The sequence below is a fragment of the Manis javanica genome, chromosome 11, assembly GCF_040802235.1.
Source record: "Manis javanica isolate MJ-LG chromosome 11, MJ_LKY, whole genome shotgun sequence".
NCBI lineage: Eukaryota > Metazoa > Chordata > Mammalia > Pholidota > Manidae > Manis > Manis javanica.
This window is the reverse complement of record NC_133166.1, coordinates 91,305,636-91,320,340: the sequence shown is the minus strand read 5'-3', so window position 1 is coordinate 91,320,340 and position 14,705 is coordinate 91,305,636. Positions and strand designations below refer to the sequence as shown.

Here is a 14,705-nt window from a genome sequence, read left to right as displayed (position 1 = left end):
ATATGAAAAAAAGAAAGTATTTGTAAATACATAGAATACCTATGGAAGGATATTTAAGAAGTTAGTAAAATGGTTGCCTTTGGAGAGGGAAACAGGATTATAGAGGGACAGAGGAAGGAAAGAAACATCCTTTGCATAATATGTCCTGTGCCTTTTGCATTTGATGTCATGTAAGTGTGTTAGGTATTCAAAAATAAAAAAACTTTTTAGAATTGATAGCCATGCTGGTAGCCATTTATTTATTCATTAAATGTAAACAGACACTCCCTCACACTTCATGTTGCTTCTGAAACACTGCACCAGCAATTCTTGGATCTTTGAAAAGAAATATACTATACAGTCAAGAAGAGCTTCTTCAAATAGAAGCAACACCTTGCAAATGGAGTCCCCTTCAAGTGAAGACAAGAAGTGACTTCTCAAGTGGTGCAGTCTGTGGATCTTTAAAGACCTATCTAACCTAAAACATTTCCTCCTGTTAACTCCCTCCCATTCAGGAAAACTGTACCTTGAACTTCATTTTTCAGGGTGAAGGCATATTTTCAGCCAGCCCTTGTTATGCTGCAAATAGATAACTAGCTAACCTGGTAATATTATGATGGGTTCATTCATAGGTTCTCTAGCAGAAAGTAGTTTCCTGAGGAATGAAGTTGGTTACCGCAGAAGGGAGTTTAAAAATTCTGATGCATGCAACCCTGGCAAAGGGAAGCTTACATCCTAGAGATGTGTCAAATAGGAGTCCGGGGTAGTAAGGCATTATGAAGGCACTAAGCATTTAGGAGAAATAGAGAAAAGCATGCAACTCTGTAGAGAGTGCCATACAAATCCCACCCGGTTTTTATGAAGCAATCCCTGACTATATAGTTTGTAGGGCAAAGCCATACACCAAAATTACAGGAATATAAAAAGTCATAGTAATTGAATATAGGTTGACAATAGTCTTTTATCCCTCAGGATTTTTTTTTTAGCCATAAGAGCACCCAAACCTGTCATAAAATAGTTTCATACAAATCATCTATCCCAATACTAATCGATGTATATTCTAAATAATACTAGCTTCTTTGGATATTAATAGATATTGCTTAAACTAATATGTTCCATGATGAAATAAGTTTGGGTAAAAATAGTTTAAACATGATTGTTTTTCTTGGTGGGACTCCTTAGAGCCTATAATGTGCAAGTGTGTACTTCTCGAAGGGAAAAAAATCATGCAGTATGCCAAAACTTATCTCCCCACAGAACCTTTTTTTAAACCACAGCACATCTTATGGATAAACGTTGTGTAGGACACTTGGAAATAAGTGAACCTTTCTACTCTTGCCCTGGCCTCCCCATTCTATATTGATGATTAATTTCATCCTGTCTCACCTTACCCTCCCCTGGATCATTACATATCCTCCATCATGATGTTCATACTTGGAAAGTATTGATCATGCAAGGTCTTTCTTATTACTTGTTACCATATCCCTATGCATGAGTACAAGCAGGAGGCTCTGCATTTTCTGAAGCAATTATAATCTGTAACAGGACTCAGGGAAGTCAGACATTGGAGCAGTCCTGGTCAGAATGGAGGAGCAACATCTCACTGTCAGTGAGGCCTGCCCTTCAGGTGTCATGATACTGTCTGTAGTCTGGTCTTGCCTTCGCTTAGGCCTCAAAAACTGGATCAGGGCTTGGCTTTAAGTCTCCCTAAAGCGATAATAGTGTTTCTCTACCCTCCACATTTGATTCAACTAAAAATTCCTAAATTCTTTAAGGCCAATTAAATTTCATTAGGACGTCCAGACCACAGAATGCCACCAAACTCCGCCAACACCCGCTACCAAACATGGTCTGACTTGAGAGTGGGATGCATCTGGCCAACATACTCTCCAAGGGTACAAGAAAGCAGTAGATGGTACAAGAAAGCACCAATGATAATGTTCCTCAAGAGCATCTGATTATATATATATATATATTATATATATATAATATAAATATATATAATAATATATAATAAATATATATATAATATATATAATATATATATAAATATATATAATAATAATATATAATATATATAAATATATATATATATAATTACTAAAACTAAAATAGGGCTCACTCCAGCCTTAGTGTCCATCTGAATACTTTATCTCATTCAAAGAATCACAAATCCATTAAGATGCTTTGTCTTTAAAAGCTAATTTTTCACTGAAGTCCTGAAGAAGTAGCAAAGTGATGAATCACACCACTTAACAAACAACAGACCTTGGTTAAAATCCTCTTTTCCTATTTATTCCCCAAAGCCCCATACCATAGATCATTTCCCTACTTTTTCTGTCCTCTTCCTTCCATAATTTCTCCACTATGATAATTGCTTATCTTTTAAAAAATTAATGTAAGCCACTTTAGCTTCTCCTCCAGTTCTATCTATCTTTTATCACCCTTTCCCCCATTACCTTCCTCCACTTACCCCATCAACTCAACAAGGAAGCTGTGGGAGAACAGAAGAGGGAATATAGTTAATTCTTATATGTTATGCTTTGTTTCTGTAGTATACATATATATATATATATATTCATGCACTATGTATTATGTAGTATATAACATATAACCCTTTATGTATTATATGTTATGTGTTACATCTAGCAGAGCCTCATTATAACAGTCCTTACCTGCTACAGTCAGTCCTATAAAACTGCCAGATTAGTGCACCAACCAGGTATTTTTTTAAAATACTCCAGTAACTAGTTTTGTTAAAAGTTTATGTCTTTCACTCAGTTTTACAGTATAGCAAGTGGTGTTCTAAGGAGTTTCTCCAAAGATTGTATAATTAAGCTGTGTGAGATTAAAACAAATGGATAAAATGTCCAGGTATTGGTCATTTATATGAATAAAGCTGCCTATCTTTCTCTGGTCAGGTAGTCTGAGCTCACACATGGGAAGACCTTTTTATGTTCTACTTGTGCTAAGCAAGAAAAGGAAACCACTGAGTAGGAACTAGGTCAGCTGCCTCCCACTGCTTATCACAGGCATCAAAGCAAATGTCTTAGGCTTGGAAGTTTCATGTCTTTTAAATAGATCCCCTGTTCTCTTTTCTATCTATACAAAACAGAAAGGCATTTATCTGCTAATCACCCCATTTTCAAGCAAGTTTGTACATCATTTGTGTGTGTGTGTGTGTGTGTGTAAATTTATGTGATATTTCTAAGTTTATTATTTTTGCCTTGCATATCCAATCATCTACTGGACAAATGCTTCATATGTAAACTATGCAAAAATGCATATCCAGGTTGAATATAAGATTTTAGAATCAAAAGAAGAACTTCAGAGAGAAACTAAACTTGAAAAACGAATAGAAAAATGTCAGAATATACTCTCCAATCCTCCTTCTTCTTGATCTTGGTCAGAGTGAAATCAGGATTTAGTGGTGAAGACCGCATCCTGTTACCATGGAAATGATTGTACTGTCACAAATTTAGTACTATGACTTCACGGTGAAGGGGAACAGATGGCCTGGAGGAGAATGAAGGCCTCGGGTTAGCAAAATTGTTTAGGGAATAAGCCATCTTAGCTCTTTTTTGGAATAGGGTAGGAACATAAATAATAAGCAAAAGCTACTTCACTTAGTTTTACAAAAGCCATTGAGCAAGAAGGCATTTAGCCAGGGTAAAACTGCAAAGCTCTTTCCCAGTGAGAGCAAAACAAACATTCTACTGTGGGATGGAGCACAAGTAAGAATACAACACAGCTTACAGTAAGTCCATATCCCAAAGCTGCCTGTTCACCCTTTGCCACTTCTCACTTAACCACTATTGAAGTTAGTAATATCTAGAACCTTCAGGGTCAGCAGTAAGGCCCACACTTGCCATGCTTTTCACACTGTCCCATTTTTAGGTGTTTCAAGCCTCAGTGTTGGTTTGATTCCGGCATCCTGGGTCATAAACTTCTAGAAAACAGCCTGAAGATCGCAGGCTTGAAGAGTCGAGCTGGGAGGGTTAGGACCTGCTATAGAGTCTTACGTAGCTAGCGTGTCTTCCCTCTGAGTGATCACAGTCCAGACAGTTTGCCAGCCATGTTAGCATTCTGCAAAACAGTCTTTACTGATAGGACAGTAAAATCAGGGTATCCCCAGCAACCCAAAAATTGACCAAAAGCACTAACTTTTAGAACTGTCTGCCTATTATCTTTCCATCATGACATTCTTTGTTTAAAGGGCAATGAAATTTCCCAAGCTTATAAATGCCTCTAAAACCACTCATCCTAGGAACATACCTTTATGTGGAATAGAGGCAATGATAGATTTCCCAGTACTATCACCCTTGGGAATGATTATCAGGTAAAATGCCTAAGAGAAGCCAACATCAGCTAACAACTAGTATGTGCCAGCTTAAGTGCTTAACATTTTTGTTTGTTTTGAAATAACTTTAGATTTACAGAAGAGTGCAAATATAGTACAGAGAGGTGTGGATATCCTTCATCCAGCTTCCCCTAACGTTAACATGTTATATAATAGTACGACTGACTGTGGAATTAACATTGGTACACCATTAACTAAACTACAGACTTCATTCTAATTTCACCAGTTTTTCCATTAATGTCATTTTATGGTTCTGAGATCCAGTCCATGGTACATTTAGTCATTGTGTCTTAAGTCCCCTTCAGTCTGTGATAGTTTCTCAGTTTTCCATGTTTTTCATGACCTGGATAATTGTGAAGAGTGTTGGCCAGGTATTTTGTAGAATATACTTGAATTGGAGTTTTTCTGATGTTTTGTCATGGTTTGATTGAACTCTGGATTTTTGGAAATGATATCACAAACCTGAAGTGCCCTTCTCATTACATCATATATGATATAGGTATGACTTATTACTGATGATAACTTTGATGACTTGGTTAAGCTGGTTTCTGCCAGGTTTCTCTACTGCCAAGTTAACTATTTTTCCCTTTCTGTGCTCTGTTTGTTAGAATAAATCACTAAATCCAATCCACATTCCAGGAGAAGAAAATTAGCCTTCACCTTTTGGAAGGATGATTACCAAAGAATTTGTGGACATATGTTCCATAATAATTAATATAATGGTGAGATACTTTGAAGCTATGCAAATTCTGTTTCTCCTTAGTTTCACCTACTAATTTTAAGGGATCTTGCTTATTATCACTGTGTTGCTCTAATAGTGATTTTCAATTTCCCTGATTCCTTCTCCACTTACTGTTTAGAATTCTTTGGTAAGAAATATTTGCTCCCCTCACAGATTAATTAATTAATTTATTTCAGTCACTTACTTATATCAGTATAATGCATTAGTTACTGACTTTATTCTTTGAATTATAAAACAATACTAAAATTATTTTCTTTGTCATTAAGATTGTTCCAATTTTGATCATGGGAGTGTTTTTAGGTTGGCGCCTGTGTCCTTTTGGTATGCCCTGTACAGGAAAAAGTTAACATTGCAGGCCAGAAGCTGCTATGTTTAGAAGGGCCTGTTTGCAAGATTGCCCTTGGCTGGCATCTGGAAACTTGTATTGTGAAAGTTTCCCACACTGATTTGAAAAGTTCCCTACACTGGTAAGGTTGTTTTGCCCACTTAAGGTGAACACATACTTCCTTCCGAGGGCCTGAGATTTTGGTAGTTGCCAGACAGAGAATGCCTACATTACTAGCCCCCAAGGAAAAACCCTAACCTCTGTGTCTCAAATGAGCTTCCCTTGGAGAAACATTACATGTGTGCCACCGCATTTGCACTGCTAGAAAAAGGACCATACCTGGTGTGAACCCTCCTGGCCTGGGAAGGAAAGTATAGAAATTCTGTGGGTGTGTTTCTCCAGACTGTGCCCAATGTGTCTTTCTCCTTTAATGATCTGCTCTATAACTTTACTGTCATTTTAATAAATTTTAGCCATTTGTGCAACTATATACTGAGTCCCATGAATCCTTCTAGTATAGCACAGAATGTGAGTGGTACTGGATACCCCCAAAACATGCTCTATTCTTTATTTTTTAGCACTACCTTACTTTTGGCATTACAAGAAGCTCCAGACTTGTATTTTCCTTGGCCCAGTCATAGCATCAGCCATTTCTTCAAGGAGCCTGGTTTCTTTAGAGAGTGGTATTTAGAAAGCATCATCTGGATGCTCATTGCTATTGAGGTGTCATTGTTTCTAGGCTCTTTGACCAGATAGACAAGGAAATGTTTGCTGACCTATATATAAACACAAATTTATACTTATTTCTGCATCTTTCTACCTGTGTACACATACACAAGTACTGAATTCCTACTAATATCTGAACTAGAATTTAGAACCTCCTAGCCTCCTCTGCTTATTTGTAATTTCTTTCTTTGACAGTGATAAACATAGCTTCCATTAGCTACAATTTATTTACTTATTTGCTCAGCCCTAGTATACATGCAGAGTAGTTTCAGAATTGCTAACTTATACCCAGTGAGAAACAAATTTACCAACTAAGTAAAGCATTTATGCGCAGTTGTATTTGCATTTAGCCTAACAGTAACCAGCCAAAACACATTTCCAAAGTTACTTAGGTCAGCTGCTTTTTCTCCATCCATTTCAGTTAGGTTATATCATATATTTGTAATACAGTTTGATTTGTAGTCTCCATTCCATCCTGGAATCCACCCACATCCCAGTTGATTTTTTAAATTTGCATACAGTAAATTCCACTCTTAGTTTTACAGTAAATTATACTTTGTTAGAATAGGTGTACCATTCTATGAATGTGGACCAATACAGTCATGTATCCATCACCATGGAACCCTATAGAACATTTCTATCACCTCAACTTTGCCTCATGTTGCCCCTTTGCAGTCAGCTCTTCCCTACTCCTGGCAGCACTGATCTGTTTTCTGTCTCCATAGTTTTTGCCCTTTGCAGAATTCCATATAAATAGAATCGCACAATTTGTAGTCTTTTAGGTCTGGCTTCTTTCACTACCAAATGCATGTAAAAGATTTATCTATGTTGCTGTGTGAATCAAGACTTCATTTTTTAAAAATTGAGTAGAGTTCCATTGTATGGCTGTATTACAGTTTGTTAATTTGTTCACTTCTTGAGGACATCTCAGATATTTCCAGTTTTTGGTGATTATGAATAAAGCTACTATAAACATTCATTTACAAGTTTCTGTATATGCACATTTTCAGTTCACTTTTGTAAATTACCTAGGGTTAGGCAGGCTGGGCCTTATGATAAGTGTGTGTTTAACTTTCAGAAACTGCCAAACTAGCTGTACCATTTTGTATTCCCACAGCAATGACTGAGGGTGCTTGTCGACCACATCCTCACCAGCATTTAGAACTGTCAATTAAAAAAAAATGTTTAGCTATTCTAATAGGTATGTAGAGGTATCTTATTGTGGTTTTCATTTGCGTTTCTCTAATAATTAGTGATTGGAGCATCTTTTCATATGCTTATTTTTCATTTGCATTTTTTTTTTGGAAAAGTGTCTCTGCTGTTTTATTTTTCTTAATTGTGTTGTTTGTTTTCTAATTGAGTTATAAGAGTTCTTTATATTCCAGCTACAAATTTTCTATTGGATATGTGATTTGCAACTATTTTCTTTAACTCTTGAGCTGTTAATTCTCTTGACCATGTTTTTCATTTGTTTCTTTGTTTGCAAAGCCAAAGTTTTTTATTTTGATAAGTCTAGCTTATCAATTTTTTTCATTTTATGGATTGTGCTTTTATGGACTGACATATCCAAAAACTTACCACCAAACCCAAGATGATGCACATTTCTCTCTTTTTCTTCCAGAAGTTTGGTATTTCTACATTTCACACTGAAGTGTATCATCCAGTTTGAGTTAATTTTTGCATAAGGTGTGAAGTATTTGTCAAAGTTTTTTTTTTTTTTGCATGTATATTTTGAAGAGTTTTAGCACCATTTGTTGGAAAGACTATACTTTCTCCATTGAACTGACTTTGTACCTTGTCAAAACTGAATCTGTTTCTAGGGTCTTCTGTTTTATTGATCTATGTGTCTATCCTTTTGCCAATTCCACACTGTATTACTGTAGCTTTATAGTAAATTTTAAAATTGAGCAGTATGACTCCTCCAAATCTCTCTCTCTGTCTATCTCTCACATATATATATGTAGCATTATATTTACTTAATATATAAAAAGTATAATTATAATACTTTTATTTTAATATATAAACATATCTTATATAGTATATATATATTTTTTAAATCTATAAATATATATATATATCTGTATATCCCTGTCTAGTTCTGACATCTGTATCAATCTGAGTCTAGTTATGATGATTGCTCTGCCTATTTAGGCTGTCAATCCAGATGCATTTTAAATGCATTATCTCAGTTTTCAAATGCATCTGAGAGTTCAAAGAGGATTGTTTTTTAATGTTGCATTTGCATTTTATAATTATCTAATATAAGATTATTGTGGAGCTTGTCATACAGTGTTAGTCTCCATGTCTGTTTCTAGTCAATAAATACCTAAAGTAACAGCATATAATATTTAATGAGTGGAAAGCCATGTCAGACTCCTGTTAATTCTCGTATCTCAAAGTCAAATGATAATAATTGTCCTGCATATATTGCTCTACTTACATTGATTAATTTTACCAGTTATGTAGACAAAACTTTCACAGCAATAATATTAGTTATTTTCATAGAAAAATACTTACGCTTACATTACTTGAAATTTTATTAAACATGATGAAAATGACATAGTGCCACCTAATGAGTAGCAGCTGACCTAATATGTAGAATCTTTATTTGCAACAAGGGAAGGCTAAATGATGTCGTGTTAGCTATACAGAAGAAGTGTCTAGCAGTTTAAATAGAGGAGTGGGACAATTAAATAATCTCTACCATAACAGTTTCATATTGCTTAAATATTGCCTTTGTCACCCCAGTTTAACAGATTATTAGCAGAAGTATAGAAGTACAAGCTTAAAGAGTTTTGTACCGACTACTATTTTTCCCAGAGTTATATTTTGGGGTGCAGTATTGAATAATGGGCATGCCATACAGACACTCCTCAAAGATTTTGTGGATTCAGTTCCAGACTACTGCAGTAAAGCAAATATTGTAATAAAGTTAGTCAAATAAATTTTAGGGTTTTTTTCCAAGTGCTTATAAAAGTTATGCTTATGCTATACTGTGGTCTACTGAGTGTGCATTATGCCTAAAAAAATACTGTACATATCTTAATTTTAAAATCTGTTGTTGGCTAAAGAAGACTAACCATCACCTGAGTTTTCAGCAAGTCATAATCATTATAGATCACCATAACAATAATAATAATGAAAAAGATTGAAATATTTCAAGAATTGGAAAATGTGACAGAGACACCAAGCAAGCAAAGGCTGCTGGGAAATGGCCCCAACAGATGCTTGGGGAAGGTTTCCCACAAATCTTCAATTTGTAAAAAAATGTATTATCTACAACGTGCAATAAAGTGAAGGGCAATAAACAAAGTATGTCTATATTGCATTTGGAGTTAAAAACAAGTTAATGTTTAAAATGAAAAGCAAAACAGTAACAACAGCTCAAACTTTGGCCGGGAAATCTCAAAAGTCAAATGACATCAGCAAGTGACAGAAAGCAAGAACTCTCATTGCCCTCTCCCCTTATTTGGAATTGGCAGCTTCAACCTGAGTCCTTTGAACAGAGGCAGCCCTCCTGTGTACCATTAAGAGGAAAGTTGGTGTAATTGACACCAGGTCACCTGACAAAAGAAGTAAGTGGGACCTGAAATCATGTGGAGGAAGAAGCATCTTTTCTAATTTACACAGAGGTATTGAATGGGATAATGGCAGCTCTAGTTAAAGAATCCTTTTCTTTGCCAGGGCTGTTGTATCAGGATACATGTAGCTGCAAGTCACAGAATATGGGACAAAGAATGGCTTAAGCAATTAATGCATTTATCTTATCTGGAGACAGTTTCTTGTTGTGGAAGTAGCTTGCTGATGCCATTAAAGTTTTTTTTGTTTTTTTTTTTCTTTTCACTCTGATGTCCTCAAGTGTTAAATGTTCATCCTCAGCTAGTAATCTCATGGTAACAAAATTGCTGTTGCAGCACAAAGATCACATCTACATACAATTGTATTGAAACCCCATCTCTTTTTATGAGGAATAAAAATCATTCCTAGAAGTAAATCCTCCCACCCCAGTCCACTGCCCCTGGGGTATCTTTGGCCAGAAATGGGTCACAAAGCTACCCTGGCTTCAAAGAAAGCTGGAATGACTGCCTAAAAAGGGTAGAAGAAAGTTGGCAACCAACAATGTCTATCACGGCCATAAAAGAAAAAACTCTTTGCTACTTTCTAGCTCAAAGGCAACCTCCACATCTCATGAGATGGAAGCATTTCAGCCTTTTCTTTGACTTTGGAATTTGTTTCCTGAATAACTTTGGAATCCCTATACTATCACACTTCTTCAGACTGATTGGAAAGAAAATAAATCTGAGTGAGTTTGATATAAAAAAATAAGAATAATTTTAGTAACTTGTATGTCTATCACTTTAAACTGCACTTTATCAGTACGGACTGGGCCAAGAACTGATACTTCAGAAGAGGCTTTAAGGAATGAACACTAATCACCTGGGATAAGTATATTCTTTGTATACAAATGGATCTACCACGCTTCTTAAGCATTTTTTTTCTGTGTGCCCCCTGCCATCCTGTTTAATGTGTATCTTTTGTGTGTGTAGGGTGGAGGAGTTGTTAATCAAGGGAACAACTAAAGGAAGTGGACAAAGTAGCACCATATTGGCTTCTTCTTTTAACAATAACTTAGTTTCCTAAATCTTATAACATGAATGCCCAATTAGCATCTCGGTATTTAAATAAATCCTATTTGTGATTCTTTCTCTAAAACAAAAAAATTCATCAGTAATTGAATAACCAATTCCTAATGATCTCCTAAGTTTAACATGGATTTACATTCATGTATGAAATTTGATTAATATATAGTTTATACTTAGCTTCCTGCCTTGGTTTTGCTCAGTTGTATTATTTTCAATAGTATCCACACCTCCTCTCATAATAAAAATTTCTGGGTAAACTCTTGGTCTTAGGCTTCCTGAGCAAGACATTTCCCTCTTCTCATACATTCACGCACACACCCCGAACAAATATACCAAGCCCCACTTTATGCTCAGAAAACCCCCATCTTGTCTGCACTTGCCTTTTTTTTCTCAGTGGAGGTTTTAGGAGAAAATGTGAGCAAGCTTCATTCTTCCCTTTATGAATCCCATTCCCAAGACTGATAAATCTGATCTGGGTTATTCTCATGTAAAAAGTATTTCGCTTCAGTGTCTGGATTTGCTGAAGGGCACAATGGTAAGAGATAACAACATGTCAGAATCAGCTATAAAGTCAGTTACTTATGCATTGCATTGTGAAATTGCCTCCTTTTAGTTAGCATATTTCATTTTAATCCATATTATGGCTCCTGCATTTTTCCAGAGAGGCCGAGAAAGCAAAAGACCCATCATATCTAATAGTGAAAATTCTTTGATTACCTCAAAGTGCTCACTGTCATTTATGTGAGGAAACGACCCCTCCATTGTACATTAATGATGCTTCCTGTACTGTGATGAATTGCTCAAGACTTTTCAGAAACCACCTTAACTCATGGATATCCTTTAGGGCCTAACGGAATATTTTAAAGCATTTTTATGCAAAGTAGTCGGTTTGGCCAGTGAGCCAGCAAACTTACAAATTCTCACAGCCAAAGGGAAGACAGACCTCCGAAGAGGAGAACAGTGAAGGAGGAAGCAGAGCAAAGGGACTCCAAGCAGCAAGTCGGCCGTACCTTATCCCACATACCACTAAGATTCCACTGGAGTATCTCCGGCTGGCAGTCACTTCTGGAGGTGTTGGTGTGCTCATCCTGCAGGTGGAAATGTCCCTAGGCTGCAGAATGGGCCGACACAGCGTCTTCTTGTCCTCATCCAGGATAGTTATCATGTTTGAGAGTCCAAAGACTTGCACTTCACAGTCCTGCAATTGACAGAGGAAGTCATATACTGCCATCCACGTCTTCTTTCAAAAAGGCAGCATGAGACCTTGCAACAAGAATAGGCCCTGGACTCCAGCAACTCTTGTTCAGGTCCTGGCTCTGCCATGTGTAGTGGCAGAATGATCTTGGGCAAATCATTTGACTCCTCTGAACCTTTTCCCTGGTAGAAAATTGTGATAATCCTTGCCAACTGCCAACTCCCTCTGCACACTCAGGTTTAGAGTAAAAAAGTCAGAAAACATCTGACTTTTAAGCTCACCTCAGAGTTTCCTTTCCTTCTGTCTCTTTAAAATACATTCCCTGTACTGATGTGGAGAGTGAGAAGAGCTCCTATCCAGGGGGATGGCAGGAGAAAAGTTTGTGACCAGTGCAGGCAGGTTGCTGTGTACACGGCAGTTTCAGAGAGCAGCTTTAATCAAAAGCAGCCATAATGATGAGTCGTGCAATGTATCCTCCTCAACTTTACAAAATGAAATCTCAGACCTTCCAGAGTTTGGACCTCTAAGTGCCTCTTTTCACCTTCAGCTCATGGCCGTCTGTCAGCTTTAAAATGGGGTGTACAGGATGTGTTCATTAACTTCACTGTGGTAATCATTTTACAGTGTATACATACATCAAATCGTTGTGTTGACACTTCATACAATATGATTTGTTATTTATGCCACAATAAAGCTGGGGGGTGGAGAGGAGACTGAGTATATATTTATGGACTTCAAATATCCTATATGTTCCCTGCAGTTCTCTTTCTAGACTGCATATACCATAACTTTTAAATTTTCTATACACGTATATCCATGGACAGCAGCTCAGTTCCCAAACTCTCCTTTTTCGAGTCCCCTTCATATCCTTCCTGACACATTGTTGCTGGCAAGGTGAGCTCCTCCCTTCTTCTGGCATTTTCTCTCCTACTCAGGGCAGCTAACTCTCCCTAAGCCCAGCTAACCACAGAGTGGCTCTGCTTGTACTTACTGAGACAGGGGCTAGTCTAGGGCAAACGCCACCAGAACTGGTAAACTGGGGGAAGCTCTGTAGTGTCCCTAAGGAATTGTTTCCTCTTCCTCACAATTCCAAGGTCAGAGCCAGATGCATCTATGTTTATCATGGTGCCAGTCATCCAAGGGACAGAGGACTGTTTTCTTCTTACCAGATACTAAAGTGTCCTCCAGGCAAAGGAAATTAATGCTAGAGTCAACTTCTTTGGGTTCTCCTAAATAGCTACTTATTCATCCTTCCCTCTCCCATGCCACTTCTGAGCAGCCATTTGTATACTACACTGCCACAGTAGAGAAGCTCTCTATTCTCCAAGCAAGATCCCTCACCTGTTTAAGGTAGGATTGACTGAGATGATAGAAATTGAAAGCTGAGAAGGGGTCATGTGGATGGTGGACACTAATACCAGGTGCCCCCTGCAAAGAAGGCAACCCATTCGCCATAATTCACAACTGGAGTACTCAGAGGGTGTGCTGTCTTTAATGTGCTCTTAAAACCAAAACTCACAGTCTCTCACTTTGCCCCAGTGCCTTTCTCTGTGATGAGTAATAAGAACTCAGATAGACTTTAAAGTACAAGACTGAGTTTACTACAATATGAGAGCATCAAGCCAAGAATATTTATGAAATGCCAAATTTCACCTACCCAGTGTAGAGACTAAATCTGCTTTGCTCCTCAGCTCCATTGCCAGACCTTTCAGGGACTGGTGGCTGAGAAAAAAGAAAGAAAGGCACGTACTAATCTTAAGAAAGGCTAGGTTCTTTATGACTGAGCTCCACAGGCTTTCCATTTAAAAACAACTTTTTAAAGCATGCCTGTCATCCTTGATAATCTGAATTCTTCAATTCTCCCTCATTCTTGAGCCAAATAATTTGTGTGGCTAGCAACCTGGAGTACAACTCTGGAATTTGGATTCAAGGTTCTGATCCAGCCACTTACTGGCTGCAGCGTACAGGAGGTCACTTAAGTTTTCTGAGCCTTGCTTTCTCTTGTCATATGAAAAACCCACAGTAGGGCCTGCAAACGCTTAGCTGACAGAACCATTCTCTTTGTAAAGATCAAATCGTAACAAATGTGAGAACACTGAGAGATTTAAATGGCTCTACACATGTAAACAATTAATGGATCAAGTTCAAACAATTATTGGATCAAGTTCTTAATAAAAGTAGTAACTTATTAACCAACTCAGCTCTGCTATTCCCTTGTAGAACCTGAGCATTCTCTGCTCATCTTTCTTTTCCAAGTCATTATCTATCATTCTACTCAATTCAACCTTCTCACTTCCCCTACTGGTGAAACACACACAAAATCTCTAATTATTTCACCCATTATTCTGATTCCTGTCAATCAATTTCTTATTCGTTACATATTTACATCTCCAAAATAACTGCATTTACATACAATTTTCTCTTGCCTGCACACAAAGAGGGTACAGATAGAACAGCATTTAAGGGGGTGCGTCAGTTAGGTTTCAATTCAACCAACAAACAACTCTAGGTATTTCAAGCAGAAAGGGATTAAAAACAAGGAACTAACTGCTTACAAAATTCCCTGGAAGAGCTAAAGAAACTGAAGTTAGGGGCCGCCATGGAGTCCAGATTTCAAGGGCACACCATGAAAGCTATAGTCTAGAGGTCAGCTGCCAAACTGCCTCCCAACACCCAGGACTTTGGTAACTAGTATTTGGAGACTACTGGAATGTGGATCCTAGCTTCAAACACAC

General features: G+C 37.3%; 1 protein-coding gene across 4 annotated transcripts in view; it reads left to right on the top strand.

The window, feature by feature from the left end:
* NMNAT2 (nicotinamide nucleotide adenylyltransferase 2) overlaps positions 1-14,705 on the top strand; it is a 190,843-nt gene that overhangs the window by 26,004 nt on the left and 150,134 nt on the right. The window lies entirely within an intron of this gene.